This window comes from Chlorocebus sabaeus, chromosome X, assembly GCF_047675955.1.
Source record: "Chlorocebus sabaeus isolate Y175 chromosome X, mChlSab1.0.hap1, whole genome shotgun sequence".
NCBI lineage: Eukaryota > Metazoa > Chordata > Mammalia > Primates > Cercopithecidae > Chlorocebus > Chlorocebus sabaeus.
Genome location: NC_132933.1, coordinates 39,871,498 through 39,882,639, shown reverse-complemented (window position 1 = coordinate 39,882,639; position 11,142 = coordinate 39,871,498). Strand labels below are relative to the sequence as shown.

General features: G+C 38.5%; 1 pseudogene; it reads right to left on the bottom strand.

The window, feature by feature from the left end:
* Positions 1–1,147: 1,147 nt before the first annotated feature.
* On the bottom strand, positions 1,148–1,447 carry LOC103232510 (leydig cell tumor 10 kDa protein homolog pseudogene; annotated as a pseudogene).
* Positions 1,448–11,142: the final 9,695 nt, after the last annotated feature.

The following is an 11,142-nucleotide window of genomic DNA, read 5'->3' as shown; positions in this document are numbered from 1 at the left end:
CTTCCACTTGTGATGGCATTGCTCCAAAATCTTTTAGTTCCCACTGTGGTAGTTGAGTAGTCCAGGGCAATTCTGACTTCTACTCCTTTGCATGTGACATTTATGGAAGTTTTTAAGATCCTACCTATATCCACAGTATGCTAAAATTCAGTGAAGATGTGTCCTGATCTGGGCCTTTTTTTTTTTTTTTTTTTTTTTCATTCTTTTAGTTGGAGAGTAGGGAAAGAGCTATATGGTAAGTCCTTTTAATCACCAACTGTGTCTTTCAGTTATGGGAAACACTTTTGGAGTAATTGTTTGATACCTTCTTCTCTTCCTATTTTCTGTGTTTTCTTTCTTCAATTTGTCAGACTTCTTGGATTCATCTTGTACATTTTCTACCATTTTACCTTTTTTTTTTTTTTTTTTTTTTTCTTTTCTCTAAGGAGGGAGTATAGTGGTTAGATAAGCATTTCCACTGGAGCTAGAGGTCCTGGGTTCTAATGTGAGCTCCACCATTTACTAAGTTTTGACTTTGGACAAGTCACTTGTCTTCTCTGTTACTCAGTGTCCCTATATAGAAATTGAATAGTGTCTATCTTAAGGTTTGTTGCTAAGAGAAAATGAATTAATGCTTGCAGAGTGCTCAGAACAGTGCCTAACACATAAGAGCTATATATATTTTTTATTATATTGTAATTATTACTTTATAGCTTTGATGTTCTACCTTCTGTACAAGTCCTCGACTTTGCTTTTAACTTCTTTTGATGATTTTTCTAGAAGTTTTGATATTATTTAATTTTCAAGATTTTTTCTTGAACAGCATGGTGACAGTAGTTAGTAATACTGTATTGTATACTTGAAATTTACTGGGAGAATAATTTTTTTTTTTTTTTTTCAAGAGGGATGATAAAGCCAGATTTATTGTTCTGGGTTAAACCTGTGGAGGCAGGACCTGGGAAGGGGCACGGGGACAGATGAAGTTGGTGACTTTATCTTCCTGGTCATTGCCGGGTTCTCAGCACCCTTGGCCCCTGCTGGAGTTCTAGGTGAAGCCCAGTGCTGGGGGACTGGATCCTCTTCCTGACAGTATAGAGTGTGGGATCACTTGTAAGATCCCATATGGAGGTAGGGGGTTGGGTGTTGGCCTGCGCTGGGGCCAGCGTCCTCAGGAAGGTGTCTGGTTGGAGAAGGTGGCGGCAACCACCCCGTTCTTCTTGACCGGGGCCTTCAGCAGTGCCAGCTTCTTGGGCAGGCTGCTGCTGGCTTTCATCACCACGTCATGCTTGATCTTCTTCCGGATCCCGACTTCTAGGTTCTTCTTGAGCTTTTGCTGCTGCACAACGCGCGCCTTCTTGGGAGAGATAACACTACCGCCTTTTCTCGGGCCCGATTCTTTTCAGAGGCCGCCGCTGCCTTTACTCTTTGAGGGCTTGTGCGCCTGGAACTGGCGCTGCCCCTGCGCCATGATCCGGCACGCCAAGAGAATAAATCTTAAATGTTCTCACCACACACACATACAAAGATATGTGAGGTGATTAATGTGTTAATTGGTTTGATTGTAGCCATCATGAGACAATGTATACATATATAAAAATATCACATTATACACTGTAAATATTTGTAATTTTTGTCAATTATACCTCAGTAAAGGTGGACAAAAAGAGACTTTTCTCTTTCTATATGGCAATCTATCATGATCCTATATATTTTCTTTCTCTAAGGTGCTAGAATTTTTCTTAAATCTTTCTTATGCTTTCTCGCATTGTCTCTGTTTCTGTTTGTTTCCTTTTTCTATTTGTTCATTTCAGCCTATGTTTCACATTGAAAGTTTTCATCAAATATCGGACATCCTTGGCTCTCTACTCACATTTAAGAGTGAAGAAAGAATTGTCCATTTATATTTAAGAGTAAAACTAAAAAGCTATTTGAAAGGTCTTTGTTATTTTCTTAGTTAACTGGTGATATTCACTGTAAAGTCATTGTATAGAGACACAGATACCCGGAAGGGGGACTGCCAATTTGTTGTGGATAACGTTTTTCCCCTTTGAGGAGGCACTGATTCTTCAAAAATACATTATCTCAGCTCTTGCCTGGTTGCTTGTATTTGAGAAGAGTTTAGGCATTTCAATTCTTCCTATGAAATAATTCACTTAATCCCCCTGTTTTTGTTTCTTTCTTCCACCCACCACTGTGCTTGAAATTTCAATCTGGAGGCTTTCTTAAATCTTTCCAAAGAATAGACGTGCGATCACCTACTAGAGTGAAGAGCACCTGGGATTCTAGTATCTCCTTATACAGTCTTTAAATAATTCCTCTGTTTTCTGCCCTGTAAATTTTTTTCCATCATCTTTTGAGATACTTGGTGTTTCAAACTCTTGAGCCTTTCCAATTTCCATGGGCTGCAATAATTTGCTTCTTACCAGCATTTCCTTCTGTAAGCATTTCTATCTTGATTTAATTAGCTTTGTTCAGTCAACATGCTTCCATCTGTTTTCTATCTTTCAAATTTATGCTAATATTTCTCATCAATTTTTGTCTCTTCTTGGGGTTCCTTTGTCCTCATGGGTTTATGCCTTTTCATTCCTCATAGTATTTGAGGGCACAGGTTCTAAAGCTGAACTCTTTGGGTTGGAATCCTTGCTGTGCCATATTACCAGCTGAGAGAGCACAGGCCATTTACTTAAGTTGTCTGCATTTCTATTTTTTTCTTTTCATTTATTTTCTTGTTGAAAAATAAAAATAAAAGGGCACTTGTATCATAGAAGTTAGTACATGTAAAGTACTTAGAACAGTGTCTGACACAAAGTACCTGTTCAATAATCATCAACTGTTATTGTTATCACTATTAACATGATATTATTATTTAGAAGTTTCAGATAGGAGTAGAGATAAACATGTGAATTTAATTATCTATGTTTAACCATTAGTTTATTTTTTAAATGTATATGGGACAAATGAAGACTCTATTATTAATTGTCCTGGAGAACTTAGAAGAATAGGATAGAGTAATTGTGGTCAGCTTTTTCACATGATATTACTTAAGAGCCTGGAATGAATAAATTCTAAATATTTAGGTACATGAGTCATTGCATTTCTCTACTTTTCTGAATTCATTATCAGCTTCATCTTAATGCTGGTTTTTGTAATAGTCACAAGATGGATACAGCAGTTACATATATCTCATGCAGATATGACAATGTCCAGATGCAGAAAAGGTACAATGTTATCTATATCTTCTTCTGAAGAATGAACAAATCTTTCTCAGAAGCCCCCAAGAGATCTTCATTCATGTCTCATTGGCTACAATCCACTAATTACCCTTAAATCAATCACTGGCAATAAAAATAGAACCACAAAAATTGACATAGATTGATTAAGGTTTATGTCTGGGACTGAGACTAGAATCCTAAGCCCTTGGGTCATATGGGGCAGGAGTGCACACATGAAATAAATTGTGTTGTTGTAAGAAAAAAACCAGGCACGGTGGCTCATGCCTGCAATTCCAGCACTTTGGGAGGCCAAGGCGGGCAGATTACTTGAGGTCAGGAGTTCGAGACCAGCCTGGTCAACATGGTGAAACCCTGTCTCTACCAAAAATACAAAAATTAGCCGGGCATGGTGGTGCGTGCCTGTAATCCCAACTAATCAGGTGGCTGAGGCAAGAGAATCACTTGAACCCTGGCAGCAGAGGTTGCAGTGAGCCAAGATTACGCTATCGCACTCCAGCCTGGGCAACAGAGTATGACTCTGTCTCGGGGCGGGGTGGGGGGGGGTGAAAAAAAAGGAAGGGGAAGTAGATATTTAGTAGGCAAACAAGTGATGCTGAGAAAGGGATTATCCAGGTTGTTCCAGAAAGTCATAAATATTGAGTATACTTCAATAAAGTTAAGACCTATAATTTTAATGAGCATGTTGGGAAAGCTAAAGTTGATTTCCCTAATAAGTCTTTGCCTAGTAAGTGTTCTGTAATGCCTAATACTAGGCTTATTGGGATTCAAATCAAATTGCTATTGTAACTTAAAGCTTGCTTACCACAGTGTTGCAAATAGCCAGCTTCATTGTTCAGATAACAACAGATAAACTTTCCCAAGATAACTACTTCCTTCCTTTTTAGACATTATGCATAAGATAGATGAAAATTGGGTAAAATAAATATAAATGTATACTGCATTCAGAAGTGAATGTCAGTGCAGTTTCCTGACTCTTATCTATGCCTAAAGAGTATCTGAGAAAAGTGAATGAATTGCTTACCTGATTTCCTGTCTTCCTGAGTCTTCAAAGAATGAATTATAATTCCCCAGTTTGCCTTGCACATTTTAGTGAGCTAATTACAATACTTTTACAGTTCGGCCTCCTTAAAAATCAAACTGGAAGTTGTGATAAACCTACTGGCAATTAAGAGACAACAAGATGGATTATCTCCAGATGCTCATGGGACTTCTTGAAGTTTGGAGAGTCACATCTATTTCTGCTACACTTTGGTATATTTTTGTTGTTGTTGTTGATGATGGAAGCTTTTCTTGGCCCTGTTGAGTTTTAGATATGCAAATGAGCTTTATCCAAGCATGCTTACTTTCTGGGATGAAAAGTTTCCAGGCAGATACACAGCAAGAAGTCGTGGTACATTCATTATCAGAGCCTGAAAAACGAATGCTAGGTCTTATAAGTAAACTTCCAATTTTGGAGAGAGAAAGTGGAAGCTTGTGATATTTTTCAGTGTGCTTTGGATTGGAAAAGAGGTGAAACATTTTTCTACTTTGGAATGCACTGATAAGAATAAAAATAATGCCCCAAATAAGTCCAATAAAGCCTGGAGTAGTCTTTCTTTCAATTTCCTATTTCTTCTTCATTCAGTTTCCTACAAAAAATTCATATAATTCTGCATTAGGAGCACATATGTAGAAAGTTATAAAATGAAGAGACATTTTGCTTTGGCACAGATACTTTAGTGTTTTTTTATAACAGTTTTTTTTTTTTTTTTTTTTTTTTTTTTTTTTTTTTTTTTGAGACAGAGTTTCGCTCTCATTGCCAAGGCTGGAGTGCAATGGTGCGATCTTGGCTCACTGCCACCTCCTGCTTCCCGGGTTCAAATGATTCTCCCGCCTCAGTCTCCCGAGTAGCTGGGATTACAGGGATGTGCCATCACGCCCGGCTAATTTTATATTTTTAGTAGAGTCGGGGTTTCTCCATGTTGGTCAGGCTGGTCTCGAACTCCCGACCTCAGGTGATCCGCCCGCCTCAGTCTCCCAAAGTGCTGGGATTACAGGCATGAGCCACCACGCCCGGCCTCTAACTGTTTTGTTAATCCACATGTAGACTCAGTTCTGAGATGATCACGCATAGCTGAATCAACCATTTTAGATGGATTTGGGGTTAGGAGTCAGAAATTATTGCTAACTGAGCCATCAGCAGAGCAACACAGCTATTTCCATAACCAAAAGAAGTGAATCAACCATGTATATTTGCTCATACAGACATGACATTTACTGACACTGTGTTAAACCCCCAATCCATCCAGAAAATAGTTGCTTTATTTTATCTTATAAACACTGCACATGAATTCATTAATGTAAAGTTCCTTTGGACTTATCCAACTACTTACAGGAAATTATAGTTCTCCATCATTTGTTGAAATTTATCACTTGAGATTATAATAGATTTATTTTATTAGCTGTAATGTCTGGAATATGCTATCTGGTACAAGAAAGTAAGCCTATGCTGATTTTTAAAAATTTAGTTCTATCCACTGGATAACTGCATGCTTGGCTACAATGACTTACACTTAACACTGATAATTTTTTTTTTTTTTTGAGACGGAGTTTCACTCTGTTGCCTAGGCTGGAGTGCAGTGGTGCAATCTTGGCTCACTGCAACCTCCGCCTCCAGGGTTCAACTGATTCTCCTGCCTCAACCACCTGAGTAGCTGGGTTTACAGGCATGAACCACCACACCTGGCTAATTTTTGTATTTTTAGTAGAGACGGGGTTTCACCATATTGGTCACGTTGGTCTCGAACTCCTGACCTCGTGATCCACCCGCCTCGGCCTCCCAAAGTGCTGGGATTACAGGCGTGAGCCACTGCACCCGGCCTGCATTTATAATAATGTTTATCATACAGTACATTTGACATGCAACAGCAAATAACATTTACAAAGTTACCATTGTATGCCTAGTACAGGGTTAAATGTGATGATGCAAGATAGGTAAGGGTTAAAACACACAGTTTGTACCCCTAATTCTGATTAAGCTTCTTTGAGAGAAGTATAGTGTCTGGAATGAAATAGTTTTATTCCACTGTGTGATGATGAGCCTATGCTATGGTCTAAATGTGTCCTCATGCCTCCCAATTCATATGTTGAAGCCTAGTCTCTAATGTGGTGGTATTAAGAGGAGGACCCTTTAGGAGGGGATGAGGTCATGAGGGCTCTACCCTCATGAATCATGAATAGTATTAATGCTTTTATAAAAGAGGCTCCACGGAGCTTCTTCACCCCTTCCACCATGTAAAGATGCATCAACAAGGCACCATCTATGAAGCTGAGCGAGCTCTCATTAGACACCAAATGTACTGATACCTTGATCTTGGACTTTCCAGTTTCCAGAACTGTGAAAAATAAATTTCTGTTGTTTATAAATTACCCAGTCTAAGGTATTTTGCTATAGCAACCCAAATGAACTAAGGCAGCCTATACCTTGAATAATATATTTATTTCCGGTTGTCACATTCAGAAAAGCCATCAAGAGGGTAGAACTGTGTATGTAGAATAAAAAGGACCTAAAGGGGTAAGAACTATCATAGGCATATGTGAAAGAAGGATTGTACTTGTTTTCTGTGATAGAGAATATAACTAGGACCAAGGAGTGGATGGGAATTATGTGAAGAAAGAATTCATTATATTTTAAGAACTTCTTTTCTTATTGTTTCTCTGTTGAGGAAAGTTGAGTTTATCACACTCCTCAGTTGATGTCACACTGATTATCATTGCCGCTTGCAAGGACCACACATATTTGATTATTTTTTTCTATTTCAATTTCTCATACCCCCAGGCAATGATTCTAATCCTTTACTGTTTGTCTACTTGTAAAATATGTTTTATTGTTTTGTACTTGCATATTTTTAGTTTACATAAGTGGTATTTTGATATAGATGTCATTCTATTTATTTCTCTTTTCACTCCACATGTTTTCTAAGTTCTGTTTAGTTTGTTGCATGTGTATCTATTTTGTCATTTGTAAATGCTACATAATCTCCATAATGTACATCTACCACACTTTACCAATTAAATTGACTGATGACTCGATTATCTATCATTTCTGACTCCTAACCCCAAATCCAGTGATGAGTAGCCTGAGTGATCCAACTTCCTGCCACCATAAACAACGTTGCAATGAATAGCCTTACATGTCCCATTTTATACTTTTGTAAGCCTGTGTATTCTGGGTCACACAGTGTATATATAAATAGCTCCATATTGCTCTATAGAATGACTTCTTCCACCAACAGTGTATGAGGGATTCTAGAGCCTAGGGCTTCACAAACTTATCCTGTGTAGAACCAGATTGTAAATATGTTAGGCTTTTCAGGCCACTCGGGATTGTCTTTGCTACTCCTCTTCTTCCTCCTCCTCCTCCTTCTTCGTCCACTTCTTCATGAATCACCCGTCAAAAATGTTAAAACCATTCCTATCTTATGAGCTGTACAAAAATGGGCCAAGAACCTCATTAAACTCTTGGGCTATCCAGATCTAGCCCTGCATTTCTGCCAACATGTGGCAGATGATTCATTTCTCTAATTTTGGCCAGTGTAGTGAATATAAAGTGAGTGCTTACTATTTGAACTTCCACTTCTCTGATTGTTAATTAGCTAGATCATCTTTTAAATTATTTGCTAACCTTTGGGTTTTCTCATCAGTAAACTTCCTATTGAAATAATTTACTCAGAAACTCACTATCTGTTGTGGTGGCTCATTCACTCTGTTTGTAGCTCAGACTGTTAGAAAACTCTCGAAAAACATCAAAATTAAGTATTTCTGTTCAATAGAAGGCACCATGGATAATGTTAGTGAGCAGATAACTGATTAGAAAAAGAGACTCAAAGTGCCTAAAACTGGCAATGAATTAGTATCCAATGTATAAGAAACCATGAAAAATCAACAGATAGTGAGTTTCTGAGCACTGAAGTGTTTCTTGAAAGGCTGAATGGTCATTTGTCATGAAGGTTATATTGTAGTGTTTCAAACATTAAGTGGGTGTGTGGAAAAGACTATTATGGTCTCTTTCAACTCTTAGATCATTTGATACACATGAAGCAGTTTGAGAGCAACATTTGGAAATCACAGGATTTGGGTAGTAAAAGAGATATTAGTGATTCATTTAATCCAGATTTCCCATTTTCCATGGTAAGAAACAGAGGCCAGAACAGGGGAGGTACTTGCTCAAATTTCCCACAGCTAGTAAGTGGCAGAGGCTGGACCAGAATTTCTCACTTCACAGTCCACTGCGCTTTCCATTACCTCAAGATGAATTCGAAATTTAATGGTTCAACAGTAAACACTCTAGGTGGTTCCAGTAGTGGGAGGATATCACTAAGGTAGAAAATGTATGCAGAAAGGGGCATCTACAAGTTCTCCTAGGATTGACTGATTCATGGTAAATGCTAATGCTACTTTTATGATTATACATAATCTGTGTTGTTGCCATATATGGAAACAATTACAAAGTCATTATCCATGTTTTCCCTCACCCAAATTATTATGAAGCCTGCAGCATTTCCAAGCACCCCAGGCACAAATTATATTGTCTTTTTTCTCTAATGTCAGATACTAAAGACTACTGTGCCTTTTCAGCTGAGCTAGGACTGTGTAACAAACTAAAACATTACAGAATCCTTAACAGCATACGTTTAAGAGAGCCACTAGCTGCCAATACTTGATATGTGCAAATCAGAAATTCAGTCCCCTCCCACAGTGCTTGGCAACAAAGACTTTCAAGATCTGTACACCATTATCCACTCCAGTGGGAAAACTTATGAAAGAACATGGAGTTGTTTAAAGCTGGTGCCGCCCTAGGTAAAATTAGCTTATTTTAGACCCACCCTGGCACTGCTAAAAAAAAAAAAAAATAGTTTCTCTAAACAAGTGTTGTTTTTTTTTTCCTACCGTAAGTCTCAGACTTTTAGTGTTTTACACCTTGTTAGATCACAAAATAAGATTGTGAGATCTTTCCGTGAGACTGTATCAACAATACCAAACAACTCTTACACGGTACTGATACTTATATATGAATTTCTAACATTAGAGATTTTTGTATTGGTGGAGGGTGAGGGACAAGGAGTCAACAGGCTGGGAAAATGTCTTTGCAATATCATAGGACAGCCATGCTTTGAGTGGGCTTTATCGGTACATGTAAATGACAGGAGTTCAGTTAAGATACTCCTGGTTTTGTTTTTGTTTTTGTTTTTGTTTTTCCCCTCAATAGGAATAATCCTTGAATTAGCCCGTTTGCTTTTCTGAGCAGCACAGTGGGAGATTTCATAGTTTTCTCCCAGGCCTTTTCCAAACTTGACAGCTAAGTGGAAGAGTACAAAGGCCACTTTCACAACCTTTGCTCAGCTGCAATTCTTCTCTCTCGCCTACCCGTTTCCGCAATGTGTCTAATTGTCCTGTACAAGAGTGTCTATTTGATGTATCTTGAGTACTCTGACTGTCCTGACAAGTGTTGGCAAAGTTCAGAGTGACTGGAAGCAATTCTTTATACCACACGTGTCCTCATTTTTCAGTGTTGTCTACTTTTGACGTGGACTGGCTGCTATGCTGAAGCTATTTCTATTTCCTTTCTCTAGGAATACTGAATACTGTTCTTGGATTGAATAGTTTTCCCACCCGCCCCTTCCCCTAGCACTACACCTGCTTCCATTATACTCTTTCTTTTTGCTGTGTAGCTTAAATATACAATTTAAACACCCTGCTTATTTTTCCACAAGTCAAAACATATTTCCTGCTTGAATCAAGAAGAAAAGGAAAAGGAAAGGAAGAAGAAGGAAGTCTGTCTTTATTGGACCTTCCGTGGGCAACAAATGGCCTATGTGAGAGTTCTAGCTAGGGAGAAATGCAGTTCAATGATTGAACAATGCTAACTCAGTTCCTTTTCCATTCTAAAGGCTGAAAGAGTAGATGTGAAGCACACTCCCTTTTTGATGTACAAGCAAATGAACCCTTCAGGGTGTCTCAAACCACTCCCACTGCTGCTCATGATTGGCCTAAAGCACCTAATTCTACTCTCCTTGAGGAAAGAGGATACCAACTTGCCACTGTCCCCATACTCTCTTTCAGGTTTCCAACTCCTTACTCTAGCTCATCACAAGTATGGGTGAAGCCTAGATAAATATGGATATGATGACTAGGGATACAGTAAACAAGTGCTTCAAGAAAGGCAGAATAGGGTACCAAAATATAATATAATTGCCTGCTGGTACTATAATGAATTGAGGTAATATATTAATTGAGTAATAAAATCTTAATTATACCAAACATGACTCCTGCAGGTTATAATTCAGGGTTCTTTCCTTCTATGCCCTTAAGAGAAAATTAGGGATGAGAGATGAGAAATGACACATTTTTTTTAAGATTCAGTGTGTGTGATGTCTAGACATCCTGAATAAAATAGAGGTAACTCGTCATCTGTGATGAGATATTAAATTTGTATAATAAACTGTCAAATGTATGGTCTCTCTCAATCATCCCTAGTAAGAATGCTATTGTTTTCATAATTCATTATTTTTTTCTTTTTTTTGAGATGAAGTTTTGCTCTTGTTGCACAGGCTGGAGTGCAATGGCACGATCTCAGTTTACCACAACCTCCGCCTCCCAGGTTCAAGCGATTTTCCTGCCTCAGCCTCCTGAGTAGCTGGGATTACAGGCATGCGCCACCACGCCTGGCAAATTTTTGTATTTTTAGTAGAGATAGGGTTTCTTCATGTTGGTCAGGCTGGTCTCAAACTCCCAACCTCAGGTGATCTGCCTGCCTTGACCTCCCAAAGTGCTGGGATCACAGGTGTGAGCCACCATGCCCAGCCGATAATTCATGATTTTCTTATCAGTTTCCAACACATTCAAAAATCGTGTGTCTCACTACTGGACTTCTTCTGACTATGAGAACTAC